Here is a 20,720-nt window from a genome sequence, read left to right as displayed (position 1 = left end):
ACTTATTCCTGAAAGTTTTATTTTCATGGACTAAAAATATCATATGCTTATTCATATATATCTAAACTTGGGGAAAAGCTCATCAAAATGTTTCGGTTCCCAACTTAAAGCTTAAAGTTGTTGCAGATTGTCTCATTGAAGAGAGGTACGAAAATTAAAAACAAAGCCTTTTTAAGTGAAGATACTACTCCATTTTCAGTTTTACAGTTGTATTACAGGCTAACCCTTACTATGAACAATTTATTTTAAACTGATGAAACTTCAACAGTTTTTTATGTTAAAAAATCTTAACATTTTCAATATCATTTTTTTTTCATTTTTATTATAAAAATAACATGTTGGCCTGTTGTATGTATATGCTGACCTGGATTACCTTTTAGTCAAACAAACTGATCCCGAATCATTATACCTCAGCCTTGATCCCTTAGCTGTATTAGATATACTAATCTCATGCTATATACCAAAGTTATGTGTAACACGGTTACTCACACGGCATAAACATAGACTCCTAATCGAAACTGACATGCAATAAAAACATATAAATCAAGAAATTGCTTTTAAGTTGTTTTTTATGTATTGAAACAAAGACATTTCTTAGTTCAACCAGTGTTACAGTAGAGTCCAAAGTCAAGTGCTTCAAAGGTTGTGAAATTAATGAATGAGAAATGACAATGTACTAGTATACATTCCTGCACACATAGGTGTACAGTAGAATGTGTCCAAGGCTGACCAGTATAGCTGACTACAATGTACAGGAACTTGTTGATCTGAATGATACAGGTGTGGGGGCGGAGGCCACAAAGAGAGAAGGGGCTATTAATCCCTTACAGTTACAATTAGACCTTGATCTGTACTATTAATCCCTTACAGTTACAATTAGACCTTGATCTGTACAGAACAGAAAGTGGGGAGGGGGATCTGTTCCTTTAATAACTCATTACTGTACCAAATTATGCCATTCTCCTAAGACTAATTAACAGGCATTTTGTCAAAAAGATATGCGTACCAATCTATTGAAAGTTTTAAAGACAGAACTCAAAGAAAGATGAGATGTTTAGAGACAGATGATAATTTTAAGTTTGATGGATGTGGGATATTTAGTTCAATCTGGACTGGGGACAATACATTTTAGTCAGGAAGTAAGACATAACCCAAGGAAGCTATCTATGTCTTAGAGCAGTAGTTAATTGAGTCAGAACTAAAGATCTATTATTAACTCTTAATCATACAAGTAATTTAGGCAAGGGGTCACCAAGTTATGGTGTATCCTACTAAAAAAAAGATCCCATTTGTCAATGCACAATAATATTCCATGTAAAGGTTACAGCAACAGGACAGCCTCACTTGATTATCTACCAATGACTGTACCTATGAGAATTCTTGACATTTTCTTTCCCATTTGTACTCCGGGCTATACATCTACCAATACCGTAATAACAATGAAGGCGAGCCAAGCACACACTTCAATGTACAGATAATTAAGGGGGGATGGCTAATATTTATCAGATGATCTCCAGCGTGACTCCAGCAATATATTGTTATAGGCAAGCACTGATACAGGTGTGCAGTAAATCAGAGATTTCCACACTGAAATCTAGAGAACACAGCATGGCTATACAAACTATTGGACACATTTATCAGAAAAAAAAACCCATATATTCTATTGCAACTGGGGTGGAAGTTGATGAATGTCAATATACCACAGGGCTCTCGATCTGCCAGATTTGGGGCCGATATTCAGCCCCATTTCCAATGCAAAATATTATATTTTTTTCCCAATTTAGACCCAACGTTTTCCCAATTATAAGGGCCCTGGGCCCCAGTCCCAAAATGGGGTTTGAGAGCCCTGTACCATGACCACAAATGACTTCATATTTGCTACAGCAAAGACATACATTCTAAAATGAATGAGACCAGTCCATTGTTACAGACATGCCATCTTGTAAGTAACTGCATTACATACATACCAGCGGCTGTATCACACACACAAGCTTCCGTAACCACTCCATCTCTTCCGTACCCACTACCTATATATAATTACTCCTTTATCAATATACAATTATATACAGTAATTCATCAAATATATGTAGACTCGCGTACTTTCTGTATGGTCATGATCCCAATGTCTTTCGGTCCCTAATACTAGTACAGGCCTATTATTATAACATACAAGAACTGGATTTTTTTAGTCTTTGTAATATGTATCTGTGACAAGACCATATAAATTGTTTGTGATCATGATACATTCCAGTGAAACTTCTCCTAATTTATCAAAATAAAATATTATCATTTAGAAAGCATATGTAATCCTGATCAGGGACAGAATAACTATAAAATCTAACTCCAAGATCTGTGGTGAACAACAAGAAGCAGCAGAAGATACAGGAGATATGGAGCTGCTATCTGTCTGGTTCAAATCAGCATCACAGGAATTACCTTATCTCTGTTTGCTATAAATACATCTGACAGACCATTACATCACGTTAACAGGCAAAGTGGTTTCATTTACTCCTTCTTAAAATAACTTCAAAATACTTGGATAAGTAATGAAACACAAGTTTTAACTAAATCAAGGCACGGAGGATTTGTATTTATAGGCCTGTCACATTGTATTTCTTCAATTCAGAACTGTACACAAATGTATATAATGGAATTCAAAATGTCTTCATTCATCAGCATATAATACATATGTCTACATCATCTGAAATCCTCCCTCAAAATCTACATCACAAACCAAAATGTCTACATCATCTAAAACCCTCCCTCAAAATCTACATCACAAACCAAAATGTTTACATCATCTGAAATCCTCCCTCAAAATCTACATCACAAACCAAACCGTCTATATCATCTAAAACCGTCCTTCATAATCTACATCATAAACCAAATTGTCTACATCATCTTAAACCCTCCCTCAAAATCTACATCACAAACCAAAATGTCTACATCATGTAAAACCCTCCCTCAAAATCTACATCACAAACCAAAATGTCTACATCATGTAAAACCCTCCCTCAAAATCTACATCACAAACCAAAATGTTTACATCATCTTAAATCCTCCCTCAAAATCTACATCATGAACCAAACTGTCTACATCATCTTAAACCCTCCCTCAAAATCTACATCACAAACCAAAATGTTTACATCATCTTAAACCCTCCCTCAAAATCTACATCACAAACCAAAATGTCTACATCATCTGAAATCCTCACTCAAAATCTACATCACAAACCAAAATGTCTACATCATCTGAAACAGTCCTTCAAAATCTACATCACAAACCAAAATGTTTACATCATCTGAAACCCTCCCTCAAAATCTACATCATAAACCAAACTGTCTACATCATGTAAAACCCTCCATCAAAATCTACATCATGAACCAAAATGTCTACATCATGTAAAACCCTCCCTCAAAATCTACATCATAAACCAAACTGTCTACATCATGTAAAACCCTCCCTCAAAATCTACATCATGAACCAAAATGTCTACATCATGTAAAACCCTCCCTCAAAATCTACATCATAAACCAAACTGTCTACATCATGTAAAACCCTCCCTCAAAATCTACATCATGAACCAAAATGTCTACATCATGTAAAACCCTTCCTCAAAATCTACATCATAAACCAAAATGTCTACATCATGTAAAACCCTCCCTCAAAATCTACATCATAAACCGAAATGTCTACAGCATGTAAAACCCTCCCTCAAAATCTACATCACAAACCAAAATGTCTACATCATGTAAAACCCTCCCTCAAAATCAACATCAGAGATCATATATCATTTCTAGATATGTTTTACGTTCTAGATTTAGCTATTATTTCACCCTTCGTTTTTTGAGAAGATTTGGTTCCTTCAGTATATTTTGCCCCTTTTATCACTTCAGCATCACTGAAGAATCCTACAAGGATATTTGAACAGCTGTTTGATGCAGTTATCTTCATTATTTGGCATGTATATGTTTAAATGTGTTAATGGTGTTGTGTCATAAAAGACATAAATTTCAATTAAAATGTTGTGTATATACCAGAAACCATGCACCACTATATATACGACAAAAGAAATCCAATTTTAACATTCTTCATATACGTTACCTCTCAGTTTTTTCTTCTCCCATCAGTACATAATTCTGCTTTCCAGTTTTTCTAATTCCCGTTGATGTGAAGAAATTTAGCTCTATTTCATGCCAGAGACAGTATATCATTTGTCCCTGTTTATGTGAATAATTCAGCTCTATTTCATGTGTGGGACAGTATATATCTTTTGTCCTTGTTTATGCTTCCTGTCTGAAATATTTTTCAGTTTTATAACTGTTAAAGGTTCATTTTTCAGTTATATATCAAAAGTTATCGACTGACCATAAAATTTAAAATCAAATATATGTATAATTCTTTCTTTGAAGAATATATTGATATGCACTGAATCTGACTATGCAGACAGCAGTAATATCCTGGTTTAGCAGCTGGGTCTGTTCAAATGATGATTGGGGGAGGAGGATCGAGGGAGATACCTGGGTCAGAGGTGGAGAGATAATCACTACAAATTGTCTGTGTTTCCTTGTGGTATAACAGCTCACAGCCAATGTACATGTACATCTGATGATCAGGGGCAGGTGGATAACAGGGAGTCAGGCTGGGATAGGGCATATTACATGTAGCCATGGAGGCATATATACAGGGTATATTTGGTAGTGAGGCATGTCATGGCAGCCAGCTGTCAGTGGTTAAGACTCTATATAGATATACAGGTAGTGGGATAAACTGGCTGATAAAAATTTGAATTGGTCAGCAGAATGGTAATGCACCAACATATAATAATTAATTGCTTCACTGTAAATAAAGACATCCTACAGAATCTATGTCATATAATGTTTATATATCGTAAACAATTTGAACACATTCTCCTCCAAAGGAATCATTTTGAAATTGATCCTTAAAAGGATTTGATATAAAAATTCCAAAATACACAATTATCAATGGCCATCTTGACAGTTAACAATCAAAGATATAACACCTATGAAGATATACATAAAGTGGTCAACCAGACAGAGGGAAATCAATTTCAAAAGAAAAAGGATTTTAACAATTTGGGCAGAATATAGAACTGAATACATAGCATACAGTATCTACAGGTATGGGCTCAGTGTGTATTTTTCTATGGGTACTCCAGTTTCCTTCCACATTTAAAGAGGTCATTTAGTTACACCCTCGGTTTCCCTGCATATACATTGTACATGCCTAAAGTGATAGAACTTGTTGAGTAAGAGGTTTTATGACCTCTAGATGTCATCTACCTTGATCTTTAGTTCTAACATTCGTCCTTGTCCTCACCAAATATTTATTTAACACTGGTTATAAGTATTCCCTTGATGACATGTACACATAATAAAAAAAAAGACAAAATTACCCAGCCATTCATAGTCACAAACAATGAGATGTTGTAAGGATGAGGATATGGACTATGGATCAGAGATGTCATTAACTGGAACTATTAAAATAAGTTTTATAACTCTTTATAAAACATAATTTATTATACAGATATATAATTTCCTTACTATTTCATGGCTTCATTTCTAACTTTCTAAATCTGGTAGGAAAAAATGTAGAAATGCACAATTTTCATTGCAATACTGATCTCACAACTAACACAAGATCTGTACACCTGAGTATACTGAGCACACCTAGAGAGACTGACATCTGAGGCCTTTCTGACCCTGGAGCTGTGTTATATAGGTATAATATATTGGAGGGAGGGGACCTACTGTCATTGTCCTGGTCAGCCATGAGGAATGTCCCCCTGGGGCTGACAGCCAACTGACACACCTTGATTAGTGATAAAGGCTCTATATGTACTGCACAGATTCATGTAGGTGTTGTAAAGACAGAGACTTTAAGCTTCATCCCAACATCACAGGTGTACAGTAATTAAATCTGCTGTGTACAGATGTTTTATCCATTTAGACCTGTATCATTTTGTGTAATGCTTGTCATATAAATTAAAATAACAAATATTTCATTAAGAGATTAGATTAGGAAAACTGAAAATACAAACTATACCAAAATGCCATAGGTTAGAACCCTCTTTTCCTTTTGTACAAGCATGTTGTATACCTGGTAGTTGTTACCGGTTTCCAGTCTGACATAAGTCATCAGATATAAGTTAAGACAATATTACAAATCTGCAATCTACATGAAACAGACAGAGACTTTAAATATTAAGCAATTGAGATTACTCTTAAAGTAAAAATGCAGTGTAAGCATATATCTGGAATATATGTATGGAGGGACTGGAAACAAGGCCCTGTGGAAGCTTGGCGGAGTTGTCATTGAAGCCTAACCTCCTCACAGTTGCTATCTAATTCTATCTACCTGCACCTCATCCACTTATAGGATGTATTTAGAAACGAAGCTAATCAAACTATTTTTAAGCAAAAGGAAAATTGCTCAGCTTTATAATGCCATCAATTTAAAACAATTTTCTTAACATTCCAGACTGAAAATTAAATATCATCCTCCATTGTATACCAATGCAACATGCATTTTGTTTTAAAAATACCAAAACTTGAAAAGTTTTATTCTTCAAAAAACCAAGTTAAGATGCTCAATTTGAAAAATTTTCAGCTTTCAACTGCCGTTTATATTACAAATATTTGTTGTGTTCCTTTGAAAAAAATGGAATATATATACAGCTAGGATATTAAACCCTATTTTATTTACTGTAGTTTATACAAAAAGATAAAGACAGTCCCTTATCCCTATAGATGTATCAGTCAGTGCTATCTCTTTTCCATTCTAATATCCCACTAACCACTTTTACCCAGTCTTCTTAATTTCTTATCTTCTCTTGTCTGCTGGAAGGTCAAAAAGGCAAAACAAAGGGGCTTAAAACCAAATGAAAATATTACTGCCAAGAGGTCAAAACTGAAGCTTAAAAATCTCACAAGCTGGAGATATCATTTGTTATGTTACTTAAATTCAATCTCAAAACATCTAATTATGACCGGCGGTAATGTTATCAAGAATTCATAATAGAATAAATTATATTTATTATTCAATATAAAATTATTTACATCTCCTGTTTGGGACCAAAAATTTTACACTTGAGATTGCCAAATTGAATTAGATAACTGTGGGCAAGGTAAACAGACATCTAAGGAATGTGATATGTTTTCACAGCTCTGTATTTGGAGAAATGTCATAATGGTTATCTTTTATATTTTTCTGTTGTTATGTAGCAGTACTCGACCAGGTAGACTGTCTGGTGATCATGTAGCTCGATTGCTAGAGCATCCGTCTACAGTTCTGTGGGTCCCTGGTTCAAACCCTTGACTGACATGCATATATCCACTGCTATTACAGTGAAAGCTATTTCATAAATCAGGTATAAATGTATCAAATTTTACCTGTTGTAACTTTTAAACATGGAACATCTAAAGACAGCTCTATACAGTGTGTGACAGTATGTGGATAATGTGATGATGTAACCTGTACACAAAGCAATACTAACAAATCTTTGCTTTAAGAAGTGAAAGGTGCGGGTTTCTTTGTCTTATTCCATTGCATAATTACAAAAAAGGGGAATGTCTAACAGATCATAAATAATAACTACACCCACCAATAGCTATAAGGCAGTTCTCTGACTGAATTTACTAGCAGTGGTCAAACATTAAGGCCATCTAGGCCATGTTACTTTTTGAGCTACCATTAAATGTATCTTAAGGCCAGGATAGGGTATAGAAGGGAGATAACTTTGGAACATAGAGGAATTTTCAAGTTTGGCTGCCTTTACTTCAGAAGTTTATCATAAAATTCATATTCTAGATCTAGAGTATTAAGAAATAAAGTTTCTCTAAGAAAGTAGCTTGGTAAGTATTTTCAGGAAAAAGGTAGATTTGCTAATGTCTGACAGGACAAGAGAAAGTTCAAATTTCAGCAAGACTTTAGTAGTAAGTCTGATATATACTTTTATTATCCCTTGGACACTTCCAGTGTGTTACACAAAATACTGGAATATGTTCCTGTATACGTATATGTAGCAATTTAGGAATTAAGATGGTTACTAAATTATGAAAAATAAAAAGATAGTAACATATACATATTTCAATGGAATGAAAATTGGTAAGTAAGGTGGTCTGGGTTGGCATCAAGTACACTAAGCAAAAAAGATTGACTGGGTATTTCTATCTGTTAATGAGCACTGCTAAACAACTGTAAAACAACATGTTTACACCTTCCAATAGGTAGAAAACATGAACAGCATATTATCAATTAATGCACATATGGTCCCTCACACAGGTGCCAGACACCATTACCTGATCACAAACTGTTCTGTGATGGACTAATTATTAATCACAAGCCAACAGAAACAGATGAGTCAGACGGGGATGTCAGCTTCTTCAGGAAGCATGGTATGATTACACTTAAATTTGAACATGACATACTGCATCACAAAGAAATATGAAGCTGAACTCTTAACAGATGACTTTGAGAAGGAGACATGGTCTGTCAAAATTGGATCTCTGCATGTAAAAAGTCCAGCTATTTTTTATCTATTAGTATTTTTCATCTGAAGCAAACCTTGGTCTTACTGAAAACTTAAAATCCAGATTTAAAATGCAGCTTTAAAAACCAGAAGACAAGTCTTATCACCAGTGCTATAAATTTACATGAGGATTCTTTTTCAACATTCCTGTGCCAGCGATTCAGTTTTTATGATGAGCTGTGAGATCAGAGGTCACAGCAATGCCTGCAGCCTACAGGATGAGCAGATTACCATAATATAGGGTGCTAATCTGATTCAATTTCGGACACCTAAAGGACTTATATCACAGAAATTTCATCTGGTAAACAAGATTCTGTCATCATAACATGTACAGGGTAAAGGTGAAAAATTCCTTAAATCATCAACTCAGAGAGTTGTGTAGCACATTTGTATCATTTTTCTGTACTTCAGATTAGTCGTCCAAACTAGATATGTCCCAGCGACACAGCTGTCACAGCTGGCAACCAAGCAGTATGGAAGTGCTGTTATTGGCTTTGATAAGAGGCATTTCAAAATTCCAAATGGAGGTAGCAAGGCTTTCCATTACTGGTCATACCATCTTTTGTGGAAATTTTAATTAAGATTCTTAAAATAAAAAGGCCATTAAAACTTTGGAAAAAATTAATTGACCAAAACTACATGAGAAATTGACCAATATATATTACCATTATACAATCTCAACTTTATACCAAATTATAGTTCAAGATTATAGGGATGATCCTGGAGGGGTCAAGGAGCCATTTTCTTTTATTCTTATATATAATGTTCCCTCTTATTTCCTATATTGACTAAAAACTGTGGGAAATGACCCATTACTCTTAGCTGCCAGGATTTTCCATGTATTTAGGAGTGAATGGGCAAAAATCATGACAGAATGCAGGATTGTCAAGTACCCGTACCACCCACCATCTACTTTTTTTTTTAATAAGTCAAATAATGTTCATTTCAATGTACTTATTAGAATCTGGCTAGCTTAAGTTTCAACCACTTTTCAGTTTAATACATACTTTCACAAGTTTTACAGTACATGAATTTTAATTTTCACAGGAAATAAGGTTTTATAGTATAGCACATGAATTTTAATTATGTATTTATAAATCCAATGCAAATACATGCACAAATATTATCCCTTTACCTATATTGACTTTTTCTGTTTTCGTTAATGTCATTTAGTAAATGTTCTATTTCGGCAGTAATCCACTAATACCCTTTGAATACTTAAGGTTCTGTCTTAAATCTTGAAAAAAAAATAAACACCAATAATTATAGTGGTGTGTACAAGTATACATGTGTACTAAACCATAATAAAATACTTGGCTAGTGCCTCTCCTAAACCTATATATAAGATTACTTAAAAACAGTTTACACTCAATAACATACCAATGACATAACTTCCATGCAGGAGTGCTGTAGGTAATACAGGTATAACTAGAGTGTGTAGGCGAACAAAATACTGGTATAAATATATCTATTACAAAAATAATGTACAATATGTATCATAGAAGACAAAATTTCTTCATAAATGGATTTTAAATCGATCAGAGCATTTTCCACTCATTTGAAAATAGGCCTTTTTATCTTTTTTTATGGAAAAAAAAGATCATTTGGGAAGGAAATTCTTAGGGGTAATCTATGTGTTTTTTGGAATTTAGCCATATTATGAAATGGGAATGGGACCCATATTCCGCCCCACATAGACTCTGGTAAATAGCCTGTCAATCATCATTAATGAGTTTCTTGTAAGTCAAATATGGCTAGATACAAGCTACTGGTACATATTTTGATGTCCTTAATTCATAATTAAATGTTTGTATTTCAATACTTCAACATATCTGGTAAAAAATACCCTCATTATGCATAGAAGTGATCACTGATGCTAATTGATATATATAACATAAACAAACATTCTGAAATCTGAAGCACAGCTAGTTTCTATCATATTACCAGTATAACTTGAAATAGAAGTTCTTTGTATAGTTATGAATGCAACAAAGAGAATGACACACATGTCAAAGGCTAGTGAGGTCAGATTACACAGGTAGATGTAACAGCATGTCTTATCATTTAGAGTATAAATAACACATATATTATACAAGTATCAGTATGTCTGTCAAGGGCACAGATACAACAGATTACACAGGTGGGTGTATCAGTATGTCAGTTTACCAAGGGTGCAGATTACACAGGTCAGTCTTAAAGGGTACAAAATGTACAGGTAAATGTAAAACTGTAATGTCATTCTTTGAGGGTACAGAATACACAGGTAAATTTATCAGTATAAATGTCAGTCTGTAAAGGGCACAAAATACAGAGGTAAGCATATCAGCATTTAAATGTCAGTCTTAAAGGGTACAGATTACACAGGTAAATGTAAAACTGTTATGTCGTTCTGTAAGGGTACAGAATACACAGGTAAATATATCAGCATTTAAATGTCAGTCTATAAAGTGTACAGAAAATGTGGGTAAATATATCAGTATAAAAGTCAGTCTGTAAAGTGGACACAATATGTATCCGTATAAATGTCAGTCTCAACTGGTAGAGAACACACAGATAATGTCTCTGTATAAATGTCAGTCTATAAAGGGCACAAAATACACAGGTAGTTGGTGCTGAAGTCTCAAACAGGTTCTGCCACTGTGCTGTCATATGTAATACACTACATAGAGCACAATGTATACCATAGAAACCTGTACAGATGTCTGTCAGAAACTGTGGGCAATAACAGTCTACGACATACTTTTACACAACATTAATCTCCCAAAGTGTGGCAAACAACTTACCTCACTTTAATATTCAGATTTCAAACTGATTCCCTTGGAAAGAACACAAACTTCCAACGCTTACTTATCCCTCTCAGTCAGCTACATGCATCCTCCATATTGAAAGAGGGTATACTGTTTCACATCCAAACAAGGGAGGCCTGACCTCCACTCTGTGACCTTTGAACCCTCCTACAGTCTGACCCTATGATTCACAAGGCTACAGAGAAGTATGTGGTTAGCCTAAACATAACATGCTACTGAGTAAGGGACTATTAACACACAGTACTTTATGTATCTAATAATCCAACTGTTATAGCACAATATGTGTATTTATGCTAATCTTAACACCCACAACTAAATGTAAGTGTATTCAAAACTTTACACTCCTCAGTATCACAGGGGCCCCCAAGGGGAAATATGACTTGTTTTAATACTCCAACACTGGTATATTGGTAGTGTTATTTCTCTATGACACCTCGCTATTTCTGGCAGCTAAAACAAGCGCATAATGTACCATGTGCCACACTACCATCATTTCAAGTAATGGTCCTTTAACAAGTTGATATAAAAGGACAGTGTCGCTGTAAACTTGAGGGCTGAGTGCTTACCCTGACCCACTGTTTATGGTGGGTTACGCCTCAATGGACCAGCGACACTCCAGGGATACTGTCTGACAGGTTACAGTACTCTGTGTGCTATAACAACACTGTTATTCATTGTATACCTACAGGGGACAGTGGACTTGCTGAAAGAATGTTAAAATTTACAGATGTAAAAATCTTCTAAATAGCATATTTAATACTGATACAATACTCTATATTCTAATCTCCCTAAGCTATGTATTATAATTGATCATATGGTGATGGGTCTGACAGGACTGAGGAGCTAGTCAGTTTAATGTGCAAGATTAACTCTTTATAAGAAGGTGCCCCAAATTCTATTGTAAAATTAAATCTCAAACTTGTACATAAAGTAGATGACTTTTAAATTCATTTGAATAGACTTAAATATCATTCACTCTATGTGTATGACAGAATGTTATTGTTATATTCATGCTAATGATATGTATTTGATTTATTCCAAATTATTATTTAATCGCCTTATTCCTTTAAAAAAACAATCCTTTTACATAAAATCAGATAAAAGTGGAGGTGGATCTACCACACTAAAGCTCCTTCAACAGCAATAAAACAGGATAAATAATGTAGGCTTTTAACAATTCACTTCATATATTAGCTCTGATACAATCAGTTGCATTACAATACACACCTTTCCATTCAATTATACCTGGTATGTTCAATTTTATATACTTGCTGTTAGTAATATTCAAACTTGACTTTAAAAGGAGCATGCAAGACATTATAATAACATGGTATCAAAACAAGATGTGAATGAAATGTCAAGTGAATTAAAGAAAACATGTGCATGGATTTTTAAGTGTTTACTTTAACAAATTTAGCATTGAGCATGTGCACAATAAGCTTTTCTTGCTTACTACTGAGAAAAGGATATCTGTAGTAAAGTCACTGACAACTAAAATTAACATGTAAGAAGATATATTGTTTAATTATCCATTTTGAAAGACTATATTTAAGGGTGTTATCATCATATTGAAATAACAAAGAGATAACTAAAATTGATCTAAATGACAATACAGTGTATCATCATGTCCGGCCATATTACGTAGTTAGAAAACTCAATAATCTAAAAACAGACACTTATCAAGTAAACGAAACTCCAAGCGCTTTCTTGATCGTGATTATAAACCAGTCGCATAGCAAATAGGGCGCTGTCAAAAATGTTTACAAATTCAGTGTTACCCTAATATGGAAAAACCCATACACTTGTTGAAGGCAGGGGTGAAAAAACCCCTCAATTTATAAAGGTAGGAGTGAAAACCCCACATGTCAAAAAGTTATCTGGAGCACTGTTTAAGGGTGTTATCATCATATTGAAATAACAAAGAGATAACTAAAATTGAACTAAATGACAATACAGTGTATCATGATTCCATACTCATTTAAAATCATGAATCCACCCTTATGAAATGGTATGGACTTTCAACTTTCGATAATGAATAACGAAAACCTTGATCATATATTACAAACTGTCAGAAAAAGGTACAATCTTATTTTGATAACTCTGTGATGAATTATTTTATCTTTGGCCTTTGATTTTTGAATACGCATTGAAACAACCTCTCACAAAAAAATCACTTGGATGCAACCTTGGTCATGAAGGACCTAAATGAAAACTCTACGCCAGCTGACTTAGATACCGATGTACCTTAATTCTGCTCAGTCATCTTAAGAATATTCCCAATAACATTTTGTTACAACATCAATATACATAGTGTTACCCATAATATGGTAATGCTTTCTTTGAAAATGCCAAATGACAAAACCAAGAAGATATGGGATGATTTTAAGGAAGATCAATTAGTAATTGACAGGCTGATTTAAACACACACATCTAATGGTACAGGAAACAAACTGGAAATCATATTTATGAGAAAATTAAATGCTGAGTGTAACAATGTACATAGTCATAACAGATCACAGACGATGTGGATGTTTCCATTCAGCCATTTTCAAATCATTAGATACTTGATTTTTTTTTTGGATCATAATTATCCTTGTAGCCTTTCCCTTATATTTCATCTTGATAAAAAGTGTTTATAGACAGAATGTACATAAGATTTGGAATAGATCTTCTGCCCCAATTAGGAACAAAATCTTTATTCATCAAGTGTATATGCATCAGTAAATAAAACCATCATGTCTCGAGGAAAGATTTTTTTCCTGGGAAGCTTGAGGAAAATGCAACCTACTATCTGCTGGGCAACAGCAAATTTTAGGTTATACCAAACCATTAAGTAAATAACAATAAAATCGTGTGTAATAAGTAATTAACAAACCTGACAATTTAATTTGATGTCGGGATATTGCTCTACCAAATGGACAACAAAACATTTCTTAAATCACATTTAGTCCTTAGAAGTAGCTAGTATATTACCAGTTAAAGTAAACTTGTCATAAACAACCTTCCCATGTGACACTGTATTAATTTTTATCATGCAACTGTCGAAATACACCTGCCAAATATATTTTTGTTATATTTGGCAGTGACACAAAACAGCTGTACATATGGTAATTCGATAGAATTACTCTTTGAATTTACTAAAATATTATGTATAAAAATATAAAAAGTTGTTGAAATAAGCAATTTTACATGTTGTAATGAACAAGTTGATTTATGAAAATTCATATAATCGCTGCTATATCCGATGAAGTAATGAACTATGTTTCCGCCCTGAGCAATTATTTTGGTGTCAGTGATTAGACAAATTTCAGCTTAACGTCAATGTCAGGTAATCACAGATTAAACAAAAATATTGTGCAAGTTTCAATAATCTAATTTTCAATCAATGTTGCCGGATGAAAGAGAATACATGGTTTTTGTCTTTAAAATATACAAAGGCTCACCAGAGGCTCGCTACTTTTGTCTTTCTTTGCCCTTGTCAAAATACTGCTTATATTTTAAGACACTGACCATGTATTCTCTATGCAAGAGATGTATTCATTTCTGTTATCTACCTTTGTGCTTAAATCAATTTTATACTGTAGTTAATGTGGACCAGAGATATTTTGTCTACCAATGAGAAATTAATCTGATTTTTGAAAAAAAAAAAGAATACTTATAAAAAGTATATCAGAACAATTATATGAGTGAAACGGAAAATTAGTCAGTAGTATCTAATATAGGGTGTTTATTCAGTTGTAAATAGCTTAAACATTTGTATCGTTTTAAAAATATCAAAAGTTAACAGAAACTGATTATCAAAAGACTTCACACAATCAATTTTTAAATTATTAAGCTTTCTACTACTCTCCACTTGCGGATATACACTTATTAACGACGCCTCAGAATCAATATGGTGACTAATACATAAAAGCAGAGATCTTGAGGAAAATAACTACTTTTGGTCATATTTTCAATGTATATGTTCTCAGTAACAATTAGAGCAAGACCAAATCAAACTGATTTTTTCTGCATAATAATTGAAGTGGTGGGAAAAAGGATAACCAGAGATATCTCTGTCCAAATGAACCCCTCCAGATAGATAATAATGAAGATAAGAACTTGCAACACTGTTTAACCTGTTTCATATATTTTATCAATTAGTCCTGGGTATACACATAACTCTCTTGGTTTTTGTGACGACTGTTGACACACATACACATGTGTGACATGTGTTGAACTAAGTAAACGTTCCATGTGTATGTGAGTAAGTACCTCTGTTACAAAACAATTTTATTCCTCTGAAACTGACAAACCAAAAGCATAAAAGATTTGCACACCAATATAATAATATTCTATGTTATATCAAAGTTATATCATAACAGTAGCAACTGCTCTTACCACCTTTATGTACTCGGAGATGTATGTACATGTAATTTCAGTATGGATTTTCCACTGATATGATTTTAATAAAACATTTTTTTTGCTGACGTTTTTGTATATAAATACACAGTGTTAAGTTAAGCAGAACATTTCACTTTTAATCAAGGATAACACTAAAAAAAAAACAGGATCATATGAAAAGTGTCTACCTTTTACACTACGGTTTACATAAAAGACATTGGCAGTCGAAGAAATACTTTGACGTCACATATACCAGGGACGTATATAACAGTATTATACGTCCCTGCATATACTTTGTGACTATTGACTTCACTTAATGTCTAACTAATACAAAAGTACTTTCGAAGTACTTTCGACTGCTGAAAAACAGGTATCGGGATAAAATATGTAAGAACAGCATAATATGGATAAAAGTGTTATCAAATTTGACAAAAATCGAAATTGAGGCCAAAACCCTTTATATACTTCGGTGGTTTTAGTATTTTATCCTGAAACGCCCGCCCTTATCCATGTACTTCTAGAGAAAATTGGTAACATAGCAAGACTAGGTTATAACTTTTATAACTTCTTCGCTATAGATTTTTACTGTATTTTTCTAGGTTATAACTTTTATAACTTCTTCGCTATAGCTTTTTACTGTATTTTTTCTCTCTCTGCGTCCCCATGCATTCAAGATAGATTATCGTTTTACTAAGAAGGTCTGGAGAACGAAGAGTGTCCCTATTCCAATAAGACAGAATTGTTCGACAGAATCGTGTAGTTTTTACTCGGATTGTGTAGTTGATACTTGTGTCCGTGTCTTTCCACATAAATGGATACACACACTTTTGTAAAAGTTGACTGGGATGATATTCAAATGAAACATAAGCTTGAGTTCACGGTGAAATACTCACTATTTTAGTTCTCCTCGAATCTTCAAAATAATTTGGTCTTGGTCCAGCAGCTAACTTTTCAAACAGGAAACTGGTTGTGCGTAATAATTCCGGAACGGAAACCGGTATTAAAAGGAGATTTATGGTCCACTTCGACACCCAGCATAGACAGAAAATAGAGATTTTTCAGCTTTATTTTATCTTTACTTTGTTAAGTATTTTTTGTTATCAAACTTCGCGGAAAGATATAATATAACTTTTTGTTTATATCTTACGTTAAAGTCCCCTGAGCGTGACCCCTCCCACCAAACCACCACATACAGCTCACTCCCGATCATACACAGTTGTACTGCAATATTGTAATTTTAAAAATGTAGAATGTAAACATATTTACCGTCTTATATTATACAAACCATTAAAGTATAGTAGGCGTTAAGTCGAGAACCTGATCACTGGTTTACAATAAAACATTCACACCGTGACTCTCCTTACCCAAACCATCCGGCACCACCCACTTCCAAAAATACGACGATAAAAAGAAGCAAGAACAGTTAAGCTTTAGTGATTGATAAAAACATTGTTTTTGGTTGATTTGTAAACATAAAAAGTATCTATTCTTCCACCCAGAGCTTACAGCCAAAGCTTTGAATCAGACACTTATATGGTCTACTAAGATTAAGTAGTATAGTTGGTGATGCACGGTCCACGTAGCTGTTTTAAACAATATCTTTATTTATTTTAAAATAAAAGTTTATTCTAATGCCATACACGAAAATATTTATATGCTGACAGGGACGTCACATAGATCTGTAATAGAATTCATGATCAATTTACATAGAATGCATTTAATATTGCTATGATGTGCTTTCAAAATGTAACACTTTTCCAAGCACCTACGACATAACTATTCATTATGCACTTTAACTTCGGATTCCGGTACGTGATGCGCTTGTTTATTTATTTATTTATTTTACCGGATTTTACGCCCTCAATTACACATCTAACCATGGAATATATCTGAGTAGTTCATGTAGGTAAGTATATTCCTACAAAAGTTGCCTCCCTTTAAATGGTTTACTCTGATTATCAAAATTTTTTATAACCACACACACTTCAGAATTTACCATTTGTTATCAATACATGCTTGTATGATGCCGAAAGTTTAATTTATCTAAATGTATTTGGGAATATGGACCAAAGCTTAAATAAAATTTCTAATTTCTGTTGGATTTTAGATTTGTCTCACGTCAATGTTTTGTCCTGTAGGCTGTGACTATATATTAATTGATTACAATATTAAAGTTAGAATTCAATTTGTTTAAATAAGTTTATTGAAGCTTGAACTTACTAACGAACAATAATTTTAAAAGAAAATTTGATTTCTATTTTGTTTAAACCAGTATCTTGGTTTCAGCTGACATCATTTATGATATGTTTTGCCTACTCTTCAAATCATCACCCAATCCCCAAAAGCTGCAGACGTTTTCGAAGGAAACCAAAATCAGAGTTTCTCGTAGGCACCAAAATAAAGGATCTTGTTATCAATTTCTTCATTTGAAACAATCCGTTAATGGCAGATACTATCTCTGAGGCCCTTGTCATCTAAACCTCGCTGAATTCATTCTCTTCCATAGGCATATATTTGGACCGATTAATTTGCCGACAAAGTTTTCAAAAGTTTATTCAAGTGAACAACAGATCAGCCAGAATGACGCAACTTAGTGTGAATTTCATGAATATGGATCTATCATATGTTATTGTATGTACCATTAAGTTTCAGACAGTGGTATGGACATTCAGATAAATTGACAACTCCGTCTACAGTATGGACATTCAGCAAGACTCTCTAGTGTGGACATTCAATTGTATCATTGTTAAAATAAAAGGACATCCAATTCACTATATAGTATGGACGTTCAATTTCACTGTATATTACGGACATTGAAATTCACTGAATAATACGGACATTCCACTTCACTGAATAATACGGACATTCCACTTCACTTAATAATATAGACATTGAAATTCACTGTATAGTACGGACATTCAATTTCGCTCTATAGAACTGACATTCGATTCACATAAAGGTTTGTCTTATGTTTTGATATTCAGGATTTACATCCAAGATGTAACATATATGGGTGTAATATTGTTTAATCTAACGTAGATATTAACTATCTACCTTTAATGCCCTTTGTTAAAAGTTTAAGGTCTGAGAATATTTTTTGTGTTTTTAAACAAGGATAATGTAACTGGGTGTTTACATTGACACGATGTGCAGTAAACCACAATCAGGGTCCGCAGTCTATTAATTACAGTGTTATTGTGTTTTGTTAAAAAATTATGTCCGGAGCATTACTTTACTTGTATCAAAACTAACATAATGAAACTAAGAGTATACTTTGTAATACTAAGACGATGTGCAATGTACAGGGCTCTCAGAATTTTTGCCGTTTGTTGAAACTTCATGTCCAGAGAATAACTATTTTAAACTAATGCCAATGAAACTTATTGTTGTAAAAGTACTTTTTATAGAAAAGATTTCAAAGCTTTTTGATCTATGGATTATCTCCCAAAAAATTATAATATTAAAATATACACAAATATACCAGTACCGCTAAGTTCTCATACCTGACAGGTACATTGATCATTAGACTAAGTAAAAAATACCTGTACTTTCATAGCTTAAGCATAAATGTGTCAGACACTAATACACCATGTAATATGTTAAATATCGTTATTTCATCTTTAATAATGGTATTTCAATATAATTTTACAGTTATGTGTCATTAATCATGATCAAATAGTAAAGTCGTTTTAGGGGAGGATTAATCACTTCCACTCAATATTATATGGGGTGTATATCGGAACCCCTCTCCCAGAAGTGAGAGAAAACATTATTGCGAAGAGGACTTACAGAATCACTTTCCCGTGCCAGATCTTAATTAATTTCAAAAGTGCCATGGCTCACAATAATACATACATGGTCTTCGTGAATTTGTGAATTTTACACACTGACCTGGTCTATAGTACACTATGTTCTAATTTGCATATAACTAAATACACATTAGCAAACTTTATTAATACCATATTAAGTGATAAGTAAAGTTGAGACCTAATACCATACACTCATTAACTACTTGTACTATTTGCCCCATCCTGACAGTTTCTTCTCAATATTTTCTACACCTTACAAAGATTACACTTCCTCTTTTACAAGACTTCCCGTAAAATGTCCCATTGGCTATGTAATAGATTTATTTCAATAATCTCCACTTCTCATTAGCATTATCGACCAAACATAAAATTTGACTTTCGATATTAATACTTCAAGCCTGTTATGATATGATCCTTATAATGCCTCGCATCCACTGTAACCTCTCATAGAATTTCTCACCCACTTTACACGTAATACGTTGCTCCTAAAGTTTTACTTTATTCAGAACAGACTATCAATAAAGTTTGAATTTATTATTAAAAAACCAAATACATGAAGTGATTCACTCCTGATAATCAACATTAAATCATAATGTATTATATTAATTATCTAGCATTGGCAAAATAACTAAATTTTCAGAAAACCCTTAGTTTTAGCATATATTTATTAAGTGGGAGAACATTTTCGACAAGACAAGTGTATCTAATACCATAACAAATGTTGCTTGTTGATTTTAGGATTTGACATCGTAGATATTAAAAAGTTTTCCCTCAATTTTCAACTTGATACTGCTTTAGCAGCAAGCACTAGGTTTTTTCACCCACCATTTTTATTGTATAAGAATAATCTCCTTTGAAAATATGTAGTTGTAACTCACTTGATATGCATAATTGACCCTTAATCCAGGTTCTACTTTATTCATACGTAATATCATTCTCTATTACAACAATTTTTTCAGAGTTTATCCATCTTAAGCTTAAAACACATCACTCACGGAAATTAGCAGTAAAGTATTTTCAATATTTATATACAGTGTATTTTAAAATATGTGTAAGCTCTTGCATTTTGAACCATGAGGAATTGTGTCACTACTGCGGTATGTTGTGCGATGATTCTATTACATATATTATTTGTCACTGCTATGGAAATATTGATATTTGAGATGAATT

At 33.4% G+C, this 20,720-nt stretch overlaps 1 protein-coding gene across 2 annotated transcripts in view; it reads right to left on the bottom strand.

Moving 5' to 3' along the window:
• LOC132553290 (putative ferric-chelate reductase 1 homolog) overlaps window positions 1–16,653 on the bottom strand; it is a 40,097-nt gene extending 23,444 nt beyond the window's left edge. The window contains exon 1 of one of the 2 annotated variants that reach the window (XM_060217522.1): window positions 16,635–16,653. The gene's annotated coding sequence lies outside the window, so the exon portion shown is untranslated. Of the gene's footprint in view, window positions 1–11,334; window positions 11,438–16,634 lie in introns of those variants that run through there. The other variant, XM_060217521.1, reaches the window with a different exon arrangement.
• Between the last annotated feature and the right edge of the window lie 4,067 nt (window positions 16,654–20,720).

Source organism: Ylistrum balloti, unplaced genomic scaffold (assembly GCF_031769215.1).
Source record: "Ylistrum balloti isolate Yb309-2 unplaced genomic scaffold, AGI_CSIRO_Ybal_v1 Utg370314, whole genome shotgun sequence".
Taxonomy (NCBI): Eukaryota; Metazoa; Mollusca; class Bivalvia; order Pectinida; family Pectinidae; genus Ylistrum; species Ylistrum balloti.
Note: the sequence above shows the minus strand (reverse complement) of the source record. Positions and strands in the feature narration are given on the sequence as shown.